Source organism: Dipodomys ordii, unplaced genomic scaffold, assembly GCF_000151885.1.
Source record: "Dipodomys ordii isolate 6190 unplaced genomic scaffold, Dord_2.0 Scaffold93, whole genome shotgun sequence".
NCBI classification, from domain to species: Eukaryota; Metazoa; Chordata; class Mammalia; order Rodentia; family Heteromyidae; genus Dipodomys; species Dipodomys ordii.
The window spans coordinates 6912062-6929139 of NW_012267309.1; positions in this window are offsets into that span (position 1 = coordinate 6912062).

The window sequence follows — 17078 nt, forward strand, 5'->3', positions numbered from 1 at the left end:
CATAGTGATCAAAACAGCTTGGTACTGGCACAAGAACAGACCTCAGGACCAATGGAATAGAATTGAAAACCTAGAAATGAACCTACAGACCTATAGCCATATAATCTTTGATAAGGGAGCTAAAAAAAATAGAATGGAAGAAAGACAGCCTCTTCAGTAAATGGTGCTGGCAAAATTAGTTAATACTTATAGAAACTAAAGCTAGATACTTATATATAACCCTGCATCCAAATCAACTCCAAATGAATCAAAGACCTCAAAGTCAAAGCAGACACTGAAAACATTACAGGATGGAATAGGAGAAACCCTACATCTCCTTGGCACAGGCCAAAATTTTCTTAATAGAGACTCAGAAACACAACAAATCAAAGGAAGGTTGGACAAATGGGATTAGATGAAGTTTCAGAGCTTCTGCATGGCAAAGGACATAGCTAGCAAGATCAATAGAAAGCTCACGGATTGGGAGAAGATCTTCACTAGCCATACAACGGACAAGGGTCTTACATCTAAAATATACCTGGAACTCAAAAAATTAAATCCCCCAACAACAAATCCTCAAAGAAACAACTGCCCAATAAATAAGTGGGCGAAAGATTTAAAGAGAAACTTCTCTGAAGAGTAAAGAAGGATGGCCAATAGACACATGAAGAAATGCTCAACCTCTCTAGCCATAATGAAAATCAAAACAACATTGAGATTCTACCTCACCCCAGTTAGAATGGCTGTAATCAAGAAATCTAATAACAACAGATGCTGGAGGGGATGTGGACAGAGGGAACCTTACTACATTGTTGGTGGGAGTCTAAACTTGTTCAATCACTTTGGAAAGCAGTATGGAGGTTCCTCAAAAGACTCCACATTGAACTCCCCTATGACCCAGCAATCCCACTTTTGGGCATTTACCCAAATGATGACAAACAAGACACACTAAAGCTACCAGCACAACTAGATTTATTTCAGCATTATTTACCATAGCTAAGATATGGAACCAACCCAGATGCCCCTCAGTAGATGAATGGATCAAGAAAATGTGAGATATGTACACAATGGAATTCTATGCCTGCATCAGAAAGAATGCCATTGCCCCATTTGTTAGGAAATGGAAAGACTTGGAAAAAATTATATTAAGTAAGCCAGGACAAAAGAAACATAGGTCCCATGGTTTCCCTCATTTGCAATATCTAGTATATTTCTGAGTCAAGCAGAAAAGGTCAGATAAGTTGATGTTAGGGAAATGAACCCCAAGATATGTCTTCAAATGTTTTTTTTCTTTCATATGATGGTTTCTAACACATTTATAAGATTATTTCTTTGTTGCTTTGTATGTCCCTCCCCCACAGTATAACCCCTGCTTTCACTGTGTTTGATGTTGTATAATTTGTGGAGGGGAAGGGAAAAAAAAACAAATGGTTTAAATAGGGATACAGGTGGACCCATTGCAACAATGAGATGTACAAGTTGTTATGTTGAAAAACGAACTTTACAACTTTGGTGGGGGGGGGAGGAGGATCGGGTAGGAGCGGTGTGGGGGTAAATGGGAAGGGATTGGAAGGGGAAACAAAAGAGGAGGCAACAATGCTTGATAAGAAATGTACTCATTATCTTGCCCATGTAATTGTAACGCCTCTGTACAGTATTTTCACAATAAAAATAATCCTGTTTTACCTAGATGTGGCTTATAGTAGCTCTGGAAAAACCAAAAGGTAGTGAAATAAGTGAGCAAATAAATAAGTAAAAGAAAAATAATCCCACTGCAGGAAAACTGTGCTACATAATGTCAATATGGAACATCATTTGTGATTTTATTAATGACAGTTCAAATTCCTTGAAAGAGGACGAGAAAGATGCAGTCATGACTTCATCATACATTACGTAAAACCTGAACTATGTAACTTGAGGGTAGGAATGAAAGAAGGAAAATTGGGGAGAATGAGGGAAGGGCTGGTGCTGATCAACATGCATACTCAGTCTGCCATAAGGAAGTGTAACCTCTTTGTACAAGTACTTAGTGAAAATAAAAATACATAGAATATTATAAATGAATGACTCTGTTATTGATTACTTGTTTTTGACATGAGAGAATGAACCTACTTAAAAGTCACTTGATAAGACCCAACCTTATAAGACCCAAGCATATACAATTCTCTCCTGTTAAAAACAAATAGGTACAGCCAGGCACTGATGGCTCATGCCTGTACTCCTAGCTACTCAGGATCCTGAGATCTGATGATTGCGGTTCAAAGCCAGCCTGTGTAAGAAAGTCCATGAGACTCTTATTTCCAATAAACCACCAAAAAAACTGGAAGTGGTACTGTAGCTCAAGTGGTAGAGTGCTCACTTTGAGCTGGAATGCTGAGGGACAGCATCCAGGTCTGGAGTTCAAGCCCCATGACCAACAAAACAAAACAAACAAACAAAACCCCAGGTACTTCAAAAGAATTAACTCTTTGGGCCTGGGAAGGTGGCTCAGTGGTAGAGCGCTTGCCTTGCATGCAAGAGGCCCTGGGTTTGATTCCTGAGCACCACATAAGAAAAAAGAAAAAAGCTGGAAGTGGCACTGTGGCTCAAATGGTAGAGCGCTAGCCTTGAGTTGAAGAGCTGAGGGACAGTCCCCAGGCCCAAAGTTCAAGCCCCATGACTGGACCCCCCCCAAAAAAAAACTCTAAAGAAAAAAGAGTTAACTCCTCTATCACCTTATGCTTCTTGGCCCTGTTCCTCTTGTTTTATAGTATTTAGTGTAATCTTTCTACTTTCCAACAAGAGTGTATTTTCTGTCTGCTAAATCCCTAAACCTACTCTCTGATCTCTTCCCCTTTTCTAGTATCCCCAAATCTGCTCTCTACTCAACCCCAGAAAGACTTGGGGAGAGCACTTAGGAGTATGTTATCTTCTCATACTTAAAACATTCCCTTGCTTCCCAATCCACCTATAATTTAACACAAATATTCTATAAAGGCTTCTTGAAGCAATGTATAGTCTACCACCTTTGTTGATACTCTTAGCTTCTGCTTTAACCAAACTAACTTTTACATTTTTTCTTTACTTTTAACTTAATATGTTCCCTCACAAATTTCCATTTCCTGCTATTAGAACTTCCCAATATTAATCTGATGAACCTTTACGCATCCCCTGCATCAAGGTTAAGCATGACTTCCTTCTGTCATGAAATCCCTCCCTGATTCACTTGGTCCCTTCTAGCTTCTATGTATTCTCTCACCATAGCACAGGTCGATGTGAGAATGCTCCAAGCATTAGCTGTCTCCTACTGTCAGAAGAGTTAAACAGTATCTATTTTTCCCATTACATCTACTTCATGTGAGTGAATACTTAACTTTTACTCTGTCTTATAACCACTGTAGCATCTGGTATTCACATGGTAATACATATCAACTAACTTTGTATGTATACTCCAATATTTCTGCCTTCTTTCCAGATGAGTGTGTGGCTTCAATGCTGAGGCCGAAATAAGCAGATAGTCCCAAAAGAATTTCCTTTTCTATCTTGAAAATAATTTTTACTTTTCTTTAAAATCATGCTACAAAAAGGAACATTTGAGTTCCTAGTTACCCAGTGAGTTGAATTTTGTCTAGAGACTTTGTGTATATGTTATGTAGAAATGCATCACATGGCATGGAAGGTCACTCGAGACCAAAATACAATATAGTGATGAGAGTGAAAATCATTTGCTTTCCTTGACAGTAATTGCTTCTGTCCCCAAAGATGCATTTGCATCAAATCTCAGGAAGAGAAAAAAAATACTAATTAGCCCCTGAATTCTATATATTCTAGTAAGAGAAAGAAGGAAGAGAAACACATGAAGTGGCAACAATGGAAGGGGGAGAAAATCTACTGAGAATGGGAAACATAAGGAGATGTAATGGTGATAGCACACACTTATGCCAAGATCCTGTATGTGTTTTAATAGTTTTTCTGGATGAGTAATACTTTTCATTTGCGGAACTTAAACTGAAGGACTGGTCGCAGCTAAATTTTAGGTTAGCATTCTGCTTGCACTTTTTGTATTCCCATTAATTTATATAGTTGCTATTCTTTTTTACAGTTATGATAAATAACTTTAAAATTGAGTCTATCACAATGGCAATGAATAGGGTCATTGTTCATTTGTACTGGAAAGCTTTCCTTCCTTGACATTATGTAACACAGAGATAGAAGCTGAGACTTTCTCAAAGCGTAAATGATGGTTAGCTACAGGGCCCATGTGTCACAGTTCATCTGTTGCAAAGAAGATGGCTGCATAACTTAGGGACCATCCATTTGTTTACAGAGACAGATTAATTTTTCTCTCTTTCATTTTCTCTTTTTCCAGTTTCATTAACAAATGATAGAGGATGAAACTCCTTAAAACACACACACACACACACACACACACACACACACACATAGTGAGGGTGAAAATTTGAGTCCTTCTAAAACACATGCACTGAACATATTCATGATGTCATGTTCTCAATTGGTTGAAGAAAGTGGAAAACTTTGGGAAATTCTAAAGACAAGGAAAGAACACAAGTTATGGAAAAATATAGGATTCAAATAAAATAGAAACCTTTGGAATTATACTTTTCTACGTATAGTATTCTTTTCAGTAAAGACGTCTTCAGTAGAACTAGGTTAGAAGATGCTAACACTGTAACAAGCCAATGTTGTTTATTCTTAGCTATCTTCTGGGTTTTATTAGTGTAATCACTGGGAAATGCTCTCGTGCATTTGGATTGCATTAGATTTTAAAAAAAGGAAGTAAATATCTACCATGATTGTCAACAGAACAACATAAAACCATCAGGACATTTATATTTCTTTCACAAAAGAACATCAACCAAAGAATTGGATCTAAGGAATTTATTCTGAAGATCAGCTTAAGGAGCTAACAAAGAGACTTGTGGCTTTAAAAAGGATATTTTAAATGACACATCAGAAAACATAGTAGCTTAGGGCACCACTTGAAATACTAGCAATTATCATAATTGAATACATTTTCAAATACACATACAATGCAAATCTGACATCAGTTGCCATTTATTTGGATTGTAATGGGAACACTTTTAATAACACATTAGAAAAATCATTAACTGGAGATCCATTTACTAAGTGACAATAATAAAATTGATGAGGGAACGTGAGCAGATTTATATTTGCCTGCTCAAAGCTTTCTGGGGTTTCTCATAAATAATCTCTAGACTCATAGTATTTCTTAATAGAGGCATTAATGATAGTTCAGGGTGAACAACTCTTCCCGTAAGGAGATTAGCCATATATTGCAAGATTCTGATATTCTTCTTGCTTGAACTCCAAATGCTTTCCAATAATTAAATGAACATACTACACGCCATCCTTCTAATCACTGGGAAGCGGTGATGGTGATATGTTCTACCCTGATAACTGTTCACTTAAGTGTACAGACAGAGGCTTGACCTTCCAAATGAAACAAGCCATAGTTGTCTCTGAAGCAGTCGTTTCCTGCATTCATAGTTTCCAAAGCTGAGGACTGAGGATACAATGTGATTCACCTATGCACATCCAACAGGAATTTTGAAATGGAATACGCAAGATATCACAATGAACCCCCCACTTAGGTAATTAATATATACTAATGAAAAGCAGGGAAATAAAATCACTTTGCAAAGAAAAGTAAAACTTTGTGTGTATGTTTTTTCCTTGTGCTGATGGTTAAACCCAGGGCTGATAAATAGTGACTACCTACTATAACATTAAGTGGCTTTCTGCAGCCATTACATTAGTTCTATCCTATCTATCTATCTATCTATCTATCTATCTATCTATGAATTGTGTATATATGCACACACATATATATATACATATATACACATGCATTATCTATGCATAATCTACCTATCATCTATCATTTATTTATCACTTTCATTTATCTGTCATCTATTTACTGTCTATGTCTCTGTCAATCTTCTATCTATATATTTGTCACCACCATCATCATCATCATCATCATCATCATCATCATCTAGCTCTCTTTATCTCTGTCTCTATCTGCCTATCATCTCTCCAGCCATCCACCAATCAACCACTCTTATCTATCTATCTATCTATCTATCTATCTATCTATCTATCTATCTATCTATGTACATGTATGTATGTATGTATATAGTATCTATCTATTGATCAATTGATCTAAGTTTTATTTACCTATCTTCCTTCTTTGTGTATCTCATTCTAGGCTCAAGGATGCTAAGAAGTTTTAAAATAAGTATCGATATGATCTTTTCACTTCTTGAGCCCTTTTTATTTACTGGTAGCACCATATGGCACCACAGAGAGACTTGGTTTCTTCTACTGTGTTCTAAGTAGTATTTGATCATTAAAAAACATTGTACCATAAAAAAGAAAACAAAACAAAATATCATCATCAACAACAAAAATCATTGTATCTCATGGCCTACAGATATTAGAGGAAGTCATATCTCTGCCTGGAATCAAAATCCCCACCTTTCAGTTTGGGGACTGTCAGCAGATGCTAGAGTCACTCCTGGAAGAATTTAGTCCTTCAGGCACCTGGGTGGCAGGGACAGATGCCATCCTGAGCATAACTGGTTCCTGTTGACCATTTCATCTTTCTTGGCTCCCTGAGCTATGCCCTGTTTTAAATGAGATGGACTCAGACTGCCAGGTTCTAAACCAGGTTTCTTTTCTACGTGTTGCTTGGGTTATCAGGCCCTGGCTATACATGACTGACTATTTTGAGAAATGGTAGTGGGAGGAGACTTGAGATTGATATTTTGGAGCAGAAATATTCTTTTCTACCTGCTTTGTGATTGCAATACTTGTGCCAGTATTTTAATAACAATGTTTTTTGCTTTTTCTTATTCTCTTTCCTTAGATTCTAATGACCTCAAAGTCAATCTAAAAGTTGTATTCCTATCTGAACTGCCATAGATCGCCATAACATACACATATATTACCTTCATCTACAAATGTAGATACTAACTTATTTTTCTCAAAGGGAGTAACTATAACAACTTAGATAAGAAATACTTGAAAAAGAAAAAAAAACATTTGATTGACATAGGTAAGATACAAAAGACAGGAAATATTTCAACCAGCTTTGTTAGTTGAGGAAATGTAATGGTATACTGAATTTATTTGTCAAATGGAACCTCACTAAAGCTGTTTCTTTTCCACCCAAGAAAATCAAACTCAAAGGAATCATAGGTGAGTAAAATGAAGGGTTTTAGTCTTCACATTGAAAGTGTCTTTAATCTGTCACATATTTTTATTCAGTTCATTAAAGAATAGCATGCATAAACATAGATTTTACTCTGCTTAAATCATCTTCCTAAAGATTCAAATCAGTGAGGCATACATTATCAATGTTCTGTTTAATATTCATGGTGATCTACTCAGATTTTTTTTCTAATGCGTGCATAACATCTGAATAACTCACCATCTTGGGCTTGAACTTAGCAAATGCTGTTCGTCTTGGAATTGCACATTTTTTTCAAAAGCTCTTGCTACACAATTACATTCATATGTGCACATCTCCATATTTCAATGACTCCTTGCCTACTCTGCAAACATATAGCACCCTAAATTCAGAAGGATTGTTGATATTTATATTAAATTGTTTTTGTGGGTTTTGGTTGGTTTTGTTTTCTCCCTCCTTTGTGGGGGTGTCCTACATTTCACTGTGCAGCTGAGGCAGCCCCTTATACGAGCAGTCTTCTTACCTTTGTCTCCTGAGTGCTCGGGTTCTACATTACAGATTTCAGACATGTACCACCACTCCCACTTAATTTTTTTAGTTTAAGATTTTAAGGTTTGAATATTCAATTGTGGTTAAACTATATTCATATCAAATCAGCCACATATTTCTGGGAAAATATTTATTCATAAAATATCTATATGCTCATAAAATAAAAAAGGCTACTTTGTTTTCCTAGAGATTTTGCAAATGATATAACTACAGGGTGAAAGATATGATGACATGTAAATCAATGTTCAATTACATAGTTCCTACTCTATAACACATAGATAGCCACTTGAGAGAATGGAAGTCTAGATGCGGAGGAAGATGTCAAAAGAGAATGGTCCCTAGTGAATTCCATGGAAAAGACGCATACAAAAATAAGAGAATCATTAAGAATACATAGGAAGGGAATAGTAGGGGAAATTGATATGCATTCTGACCTGGTCGGAGAAGAGAATATGTATAGGGGATGATAGGCTGTAAAGATAACCGGGGCCCAAATGTATACACAAGTGCTGCAGGCAATGGAGGTTCTGGCAATTGTGAGCTGAGGTGAAAACCATGTGTAAAGCTAATGACGAACTGGAGGAAGTGCTGGATGTGAGCAAGGCAAACACCTGTTCATGCAGGGATGATGTTATTCAATTAGCCTGGTTATTGAAGTGAGGGCTGGGCTCCATACAATGTCAAGGAAAATAGGACTAATAGATTCTTTCCAAAGAGCAACCAATCTTATGGCCCTATAGTTTATAAAATAGAAGAGTTCATTCAAAATCTTCAGTCTGATTAGAGGTTGTTTGTGTTTGGTGGAGATATAGCTCTAGATTCATCTAATAATTTTTAATTCATTATAGACTGCTATTGTTTTATATCAATAACCCTGTACAAATAATTGAATCTTTGATCAATGAACCTGTATCGGTTAAAACAGTAAGAAGTAGATGGAAGCTTGTCATAAAATCTAACATCTGCTATATGATTATGCCTATATTTTCCTTGTTAAATAGATGCTTAATAAATGAAGTGGGGCTACTGGAAGATGGATGTTTCTGTGACATATATAGGTTAAATCCTCCCACTTTGGTAATTCTGCTGAGGATTCTTTCATGTTTTGGTCACATAGCAGCCCTTAAGATGTAGAGTGTGCTGTATTTACACAATGCAAAGACAAGGGAAATCACGTTCTTTTTATTACAATGGAATATATATGAATTTTCTTTAGTACAAACCACTATCAGTTTCAGTTCCAAAATACATTTATCAGACTATTTTCAGGAATGCCATATTTTATAAGATACATTATTCTGGATCAATTCTACATAATAGTTCACTTGACATGGAGCTCTTGTGGCTTGTTCTGAGTGCCAGGGTTTTAGAGTCCGACAAGACCTCAGTCACGCTGACGCCAGATGCAGCACTGCCCAAGGAAAAACATTTCTACACTTTTGTGGTTGTTGTGGTTGTTGTTGTTGGTGGTGGTGGTGATTATGGGGCTTGAATTCTGGGCCTGGGGACTGATCCTCAACCCTTCAGCTCAAGGCAAGTGCTCTACCACTTGAACCACAGCACCACTTGCAGTTTTCTGGTGGTTTATTGGAGATAAGAGTCTCATGGACTTTCCTGGCTGGGCTGGCTTTGAACCATGATCCTCAGATCTCATCCTCCTTTGTAGCTAAATTTACAGGTGCGAGCCACCAGCACCTGGCTAACACTTCTATTCTTATAGAAGTCACTGAGGACAATTTACTTCTTTTTGAATCCCCCATGGAAAATTTTTGATATTTCTTATTTTGAAATCTGTTTTTTACACACACCCAACACCTTTATGTGATCAGTTTCTACTGAAAAGCAGAGTTCAACTACATCTTCACTAGTGAAAGTTTTGTGACTTCTCTTACCCAGTTCCAAAGCTCTGGGGGTTTTGGAGTCTTTTTGCAGAACAACTATAGCTATGTGTGACTGTCCCATACATGACTGCTAGTGCTGAGAGGCTGGCGTCTCTCGTGATGTATTCTCATACAAGAATCATTGAAGAATACATGCTGTTATTTTGGCAATTGTCTGCTAGACTTGCCATAATCAAATATCACAGCATGACTGGCTTAAATATTAAGAATTTATTATCTTACCGTTTTGAAAGCTATCATGTCAAGACTTTTGGTAAGCTCTGTTCTCTACTGAGGTCTTCTTCACTCCTTGGCTTCCTGTGGTCTTGACCTTGTGTCCCTACATGATATTTTCTCTCTCTGTGTTCATCTCCTGTGTCTACTCCTTTATTAAAAGCACCAGTCACATTGAACCAGGGTCTTACTCCTGACCTCATGTGAGGGTCATGACCTTGGATTAAGCATTCTCTTTGAAAAAAATCACAGTAGGAGTTATAGTTTCAGTACCTAAGTTTGTGAGGATATAATTTAGTCCAAGATAATCATCAAGGGCCAAATTCAGGAAATACTTTCATTTCTGCTAATGCAGCCAGAAGATAGGCAATGATTCCCACATCACCTGAGAGTTCTTCCAAGGTGAAGAGAAAGTATTAATCGCTGGGAAAAATGGTGAGTGCCTGGGAAGGAAATGTTTATTCTAACTGGTACACATCAGATGGAGTTTGTCAGGGAAAGTAGTAGCTTCACTATTTTCCGGGAAGGAAACAGAATGATAGGTATAGGGCATGATTTCTGCAGGAAGCCTGTGTATCCATGGGGGTGTTAATTTCTATTATTTCTCCATAAAGGAATGAAGAATCCAGTAATAGGGGTAAAATAAATGGATTATAAAGGTTTAACAACCTATGCAGTTGCAAAAACTATATGTTTCACATTTCCTTGCTATTTAATATGTGAATTTTCCTATTAATGTATGTGCTTACTTGGGTCTGTGTTGAGTGATTATCTGATACATTGGGTGTAGCTGGGAATGAGAGAAGGAAACATACCTGCGCGTGGTAATCTGGAAATTCACTGTTGGGAAAATGATAAATACACAGTAAGTTTTAAGGGAGTGAAACTCCATCATATTGGTGAGAGAATTAGAGATACTATTTAGAGTTGTATGGTCCATTAAACCAAATTATAAAGTGAGAAGATATAAGATGCATGCTTTGCTTTACCTCAATTATGTAATAAATGGTTCCCAAGTTGACACGACTATATCTATATAAGGTTCTTTCAGTATCCTCAGGTGATAAAGGGGATTTCTTCTATATGCATCCTAAGATCAGAAAGCAAGTCTAAGCCACAGAGGCCAGGTCCCCTCTTCCTTTGAGAATGAAGCTGGGTGGAATCACTTTTGATTGCTGATACACATATTGCGTTCATCAGAAATTAAATGAAGCAGCACATTTCCAGCTGAAGAGGCAGGTTTTTCAAGTGTGCTTCGTGTGGGTTTTTCTCTTCCCAGATTCTGTTGCTATGGATGAGTAGCATGCTGATAAACAGGATTTTAGTTTGAATTTTTAATTTGAATAACTTTTTAATACTCTTCCTATTCATTTAACTGACAGAATCGCCTGGGGACTGGGAATAAGTATTAAAAGAGCTTAAAAATGCTTATGTACCAGCTTAAATGCCCATTTATTAAAAAATGACAACAGGAAAAGCAGTATTGAGTTAACTATAAGCCATAAACCCTTAAACCAAGTGTATTATCCTTTAGTATATTAAGTCTACAAATTTAACAACAGTCACTATTTTGGATGTCACTGCAAAATGTTGCAAAAGATATGTAGAGGCTTAATTAGGATAGATGTGCCAAATATGTTTGTTTTTATACTTTCTCAATTTGATATATGCTTTTATATCACTCAATATTATTGTTATTGAGCCGGGCACCAGTGGCTCACACCTGTAATCCTAGCTACTCAGGAGGGAGATCTGAGGATCTTGCCCAGGCCCAGAGTTCAAGCCCCATGACTGACCAAAACAAAATAAAAAAATTATTGTTGTTCTTGTTTTGTTGGTCCTAAAGCTTTTCTGGGCTTTTGTGCTTAAGGCTAGTGCTCTATAAATTGAACCACAGCTCCACTTCTGGTTTTCTGTGGTTAATTGGAAATAAAGAGTCTCATGGAAATTTCTGACTGGTTTTGAACCGTGATCCCCAGATCTCAGCCTCCTGAGTAGCTAGGGGTGCAGGTATAAGCAATCAGCACTCAGGATATTTTAATGCACTAATTAAAGTTTACAAGTTGATGTGAACATATAGAAATGTGAGCTTTGGGGATGTTGTTATCTTTTGATTTTCTTTATGATATACAGAAACAATTTAGAAGGTATGCATAAAAATGACAAAATCACATTATCAGTCAAGAAACTTCATTCGATTGTTTTTATTTGTGTTAAACCTATTGGTCTCTAGAGCCACAGTGCTTGGGTTCCAATCCTGGATCAAGTGTTGAGTACCATATTGGCACCTGAGTTTCTCTTCAGGTTCTATTTCTGTACCTGCAAGTAATTATGTCCATTTATAGAGCGATTAGGATAACAAGAGTGATCACATGTAAAGTGCTGAGGACAGTTCCTTGCATAGGATGAGTATAAGTCTGATTAAAGCCTATTATCATGTAGTGTCCCATGAACCCTTAACTCTTCATTTCTGTTTGAGATAGTCAGTTGGGCTGCTCACACTCTTGACCCAATGCCTCTGTTGCCAAGTGCTAGGATGACAGGCATGCTTCACTGTGTTCAACCTGAGGCTATGCATTTTTGAAATGATATTTTGCATTTTCTATGTATGTTGTTTTTCTGTGTGTATGACTGTACTGAACCTTGATCTAAGGGTTTGGAGCTGTCCCTTAGGTTTTTCATTCAAGACTAGCACTCTGACATTTGAGCTACAGTTCTACTTCTGGTTGTTGTTGTTGTCTTTGTTTTTTTGTTTTGTTTTGTTTTTTCCTGGCTAACTGGAGATGAGAGTCTCATGAACTATCCTGCCAGAATGGCTTTGAACCCTGATCCTCAGATCTCAGCCCCTAAGAAGCTAAGAATATAAACATGACCATGGGATACCTGGTTTATGTGGGCATTTTTGATGTCATCTCTCTCTTATTATAAAGAAATATATCTAAATCTCTGTGCATAATCGTTTAAAAGATCTGTATAGCAATTCTGAATAAATATCTATGTATACATATGTATATATGTTGACAAATCTGTTAGGTTAAATCCTTCATAAAAATAGACAACTGAAAAGTAAACTTTTTTAAAGGTAAACTTTTTTTTAAAGCATATATGTACAGCATACAGTGGCACTGGGCTTCTAACATATCCATTCACACTGGTACCACAAAGTATTAATTACCACAATGTCTTTCTTTTCCGATTGTAAGCAAAAGTAACTTAACTTTCTGACTTTAATTTGCATTTCTGTATCATTGTGTTTAATCAGACATTCACGTTCTTTATGCATCGTTTTTCTATTGCCCATTGTTTGCGTTTGCCTTTTGCTTAGCGACTTTTATGAAATCATTTTATACAAAACATTATTTGGCGGAAATGGTGTGTAAATTGGTGGAACAAACAACTGTTTCCTCAATTCTAGAGTGAAGCCATGAGAATTTTAATGTTCTAAAGAAAAATTGGAAACCTGAATGTTCAGGCGACAAAATTCCAATGGCCCCTTAGATGGGTGAGTGCATTTTACCCCAAGGGAAACTACACACGGGTTCAAGCTGCAAGGTACCAGTTTCTATGGGAAGTACTTCTTTTATAATTTACTGGCTTTCCACTTCAGTGACTCAATCCTAGATGTGCCTTTGGCCTAAGTCCTCTCTGTAAACATTTTGTTCTTTAATTTTCTTTGTGTTTGGCTGTTGTATGGATTCTATATCACACACACACACACACACACACACACACACACACACACACACTCCAGATAGGCATCTACATTCTTGACTTTGGTTTGTTTGGGACAGTAGATAGCCAACTCGGCTGTTATGCAGGTCAGGAAAAGAATCTTGGTTTGGATGGAAAACTGCTATGTTCAGGTGTTCCTTTGTGACTTTTGTCGGTCATGGGGCTTCAATTCTGGGCCTGAGCTCTGTCCCTTAGCTCTTCAGCTCAAGGCTAGCCCTCTACCACTTGAGCTACAGCGCCACTTCCGGTTTTCTGGTGGTTTATTGGAGATAAGACTTTCATGGCTTTTCCTGCCTGGACTGGCTTTGAACCGTGATCCTCAGATCTCAGCCTCCTGAGTAGTTAGGATTATAAGCTTGAGCCACCAGCACTTAGCTTTTGTGATTATTTTTATAATCCAGCACAATATTTCCTACCCATTAAAGCACAGCCTTTATATGTGATGATATTTGACTAAAGGGAAACTTTCCATACTTGCTAGAATGAAATTATTTATGTAAGTGAGCATTAATCACACAAAAGAAATCATCTTGAAACACCTATACAAACTACACAAATCTCAAGTAAACAGATTCCCCATCTCCACAAACCTCAACAAAATCACTACACAAGTAATTAATAACACTGTGAAAATCTAAATACAATGCAAAAATGTGGAATAACTTTCATGAAGTTAACACTTTCTTAAAATTTAAAATTTTATTTCATAGTAATTTGCCTTTTAACAAAAAATATAAAAAGTGATTACCTTTATAATTTCATTTAAACATAAATGCTCAGATTATTCAAAATGCCAAGCAACTGGGATAAATAACGGTGGGAAATAAAATAATTGAATTTCCTATTTTTACATTGAAGTAAAAATTCCATGATGATAAAGCACTACATTAATACAGTAATCCATTAAAAAATTCCCATGGAGTTATTGTTTAATAAAAGTGTGTTTGGAAAGTGAAGTCTTTACAAGTCACCAGGCTATTTTTATTTGAAATACAAGCAGATCATTTGTTTCTCCTTATCAATTTTATGGAGCTAGAATATACTGCCATAACTTACCAGACTTACAAATGAAAGATCTTAATGTTCTTTTATGAATTTATGAATGTCAAGCAAAAGCAATAAGAAAAATGAAGCCAATAATCTACAGCCTCCTAGCATATCTAGGGAAGAAACTTAAAAAAACTACCATAAAGTCCTGTGAATTCCTATGAACTGTATTTATGAGTAAAAATGAAAGCAAATAAATTCAGAGATATTTTTTAAATCTTTTAATATAAAATTGATCAGGTCAACCACTCTAGAAAACCTGCCACTTAAATTGAGAAAACTAGGCACCTGTGGTTGTTTGCTAGAAGTTAAAATATGCAAACTACAACATTCAAGTAAGATATGTCTTCAAAATTTAAAGTCAACTCATTTATCACAGGGGCAGAAGCCTTCCGTGTCCAACACCAGCTTTGATCATGCTGTAAATTCTGCTGTTTCTCAGGGGTTATCACAGCTTCTTCTGCATAAAATAATGGTCCCATTGTCATATGAATTTAGGCTTCCAATCACATGAACACTCTCCACTAGAATGTGCCTTGCTTTATCAGTGTTTCAAAATAATATGATAATGAAGCTACTGAGAGACAGCTAAATAACAAAAATTGTGATCACAGGCAGTCAGTGCTAGAGATCTACCAGTGAGTTTCCATCTCCCTCTGCTGGCAAAGAGAACTGGAGAGCAGAGATATTATAGCTAAGGTTATGAGTTACTGAAACTATGTAGGATGTTAGTAATAATAGATTACTAGAAAGACAATAAGCTCCATACACTTTCCTGATTTTAGTATTTTATTCCTTTCATAAACTGAATGAAGACCCTTAAAATGAATCAGTATATAAAAACTCTTGTTAGTAATTCTTACTTTCTCATACCAGAGCATATAAGTACAAAATATAAAGAAAGATACTCACTTCATTTTCATCTTATATTTTTTTGCTTTTTTATAAATGCAAATGAAAACAAGCTTCCTGGAAAATATTAAAGTCTGAACTACTTTTAGAAGTATGTTTCTTGACTAATTTCTTTTTCTTTTTTTTTGGGGGGGGGGTGGTCATGGGGCTTAAACTCTGGGCTTGGGCACTGTCACTCAGCTCTCCAGCTCAAGGCTAATGCTCTACCACTTGAGCTACAGTGCCACTTCCAGTTTTCTGAGTGGTTTATTGGAGACAAGAGTATCACGGCCTTTCCTGCCTGGGCTGGCTTTGAACCATGACCCTCAGATCTTACTAGCTACTCCTGAGTAGCTAGGATGACAGGCATAAGCCATCAGTGCCTGGCTTTGACTAACTTCTCAGATTGTACAATATAGAATCAATCACAAACTTTTTAGAGCATTGAAAAAAATAACATGGCTCTAATAAAAAGAAACAATTCCAAATTAAGTTATGATTTTGGCAGAAAGTCATTGTCAGTTAAGATTAATATGCTCAGTGTTTGACTGTGAATGTATTTAGCTACAAAGCAAAACAATTCATTTCCTTAATGAATGTACCATAAAGTGTTTGATCTTAGTTAAGAGCCATGACTGATTCAGAATCAGTATTTCCCAATACAAAAGAATAGTGATAAATGACATTAGACTCATCTTCCAGCTAACATTCCACATGTAGAAAGGTGTTCCAGTCCCATGTAACCATGAGATCAAAAAGTGGCCAGCCTGTCTTTTTCCTAACCATATCTTCTTTTAATAATGGCCTCTTTAACAATCGGTCCATGTTCAAGTACACCCATCCATCCCTTGTGTTTCTCTTCATTCTCTGTCTGTGCTGAATTTCCCATCTAATCTTGTCAAAATTGTCCTGTCCACTATCCTGCTTGCTCCCTTCTTTTCTATCTTCCCTTGAATTCCTGTAGCTGAGTAGTTCACTTCTCCATCTCTTGCTGCTTTTATCCGTAAGGTAGGTTTTATCTATATAGTAGGATTGAGACATTTCTATTTCTATCCATAGCTAAGTCCTTGGTTCATTACATTATTTCTATCTCATGAACAAATGAGGGCTAACCTATTTTGCACCTGGAAATTGGAAAATGAAGCAACGATAATGGTATGAATGCCTTTAAGGCATGTTTAACCTACAACTGAATATTATACATTTGACTCATATGCGGTCCTATATTCTTCATACCTTAAATTTTTAAAGCACTCAAAGCAATTCATTTTGCACAGCAGCTAGAAATAAAGTACAGAGAGGAGGTTTGCCCTTTGAGGCTCATTGGGCAAACATTGGTAAGACTATTTTAAAATCAAACCTGGTGAGGTCTCAGGGAGAAATCTGGTAGAGGTGGGAGAGTGGTTGGAGGCTAAGCTAGGCAAAGTTAGCATTAGCCTCTCCAAACAAACTAGAGAAAAGGACTGAAGTCACAGAATGAATGGCTTGCTGATCAAGCAAGACCCTAAGCTCAATTAAGACTGTATTAATTGCCGAGATACTACTTATTTCAG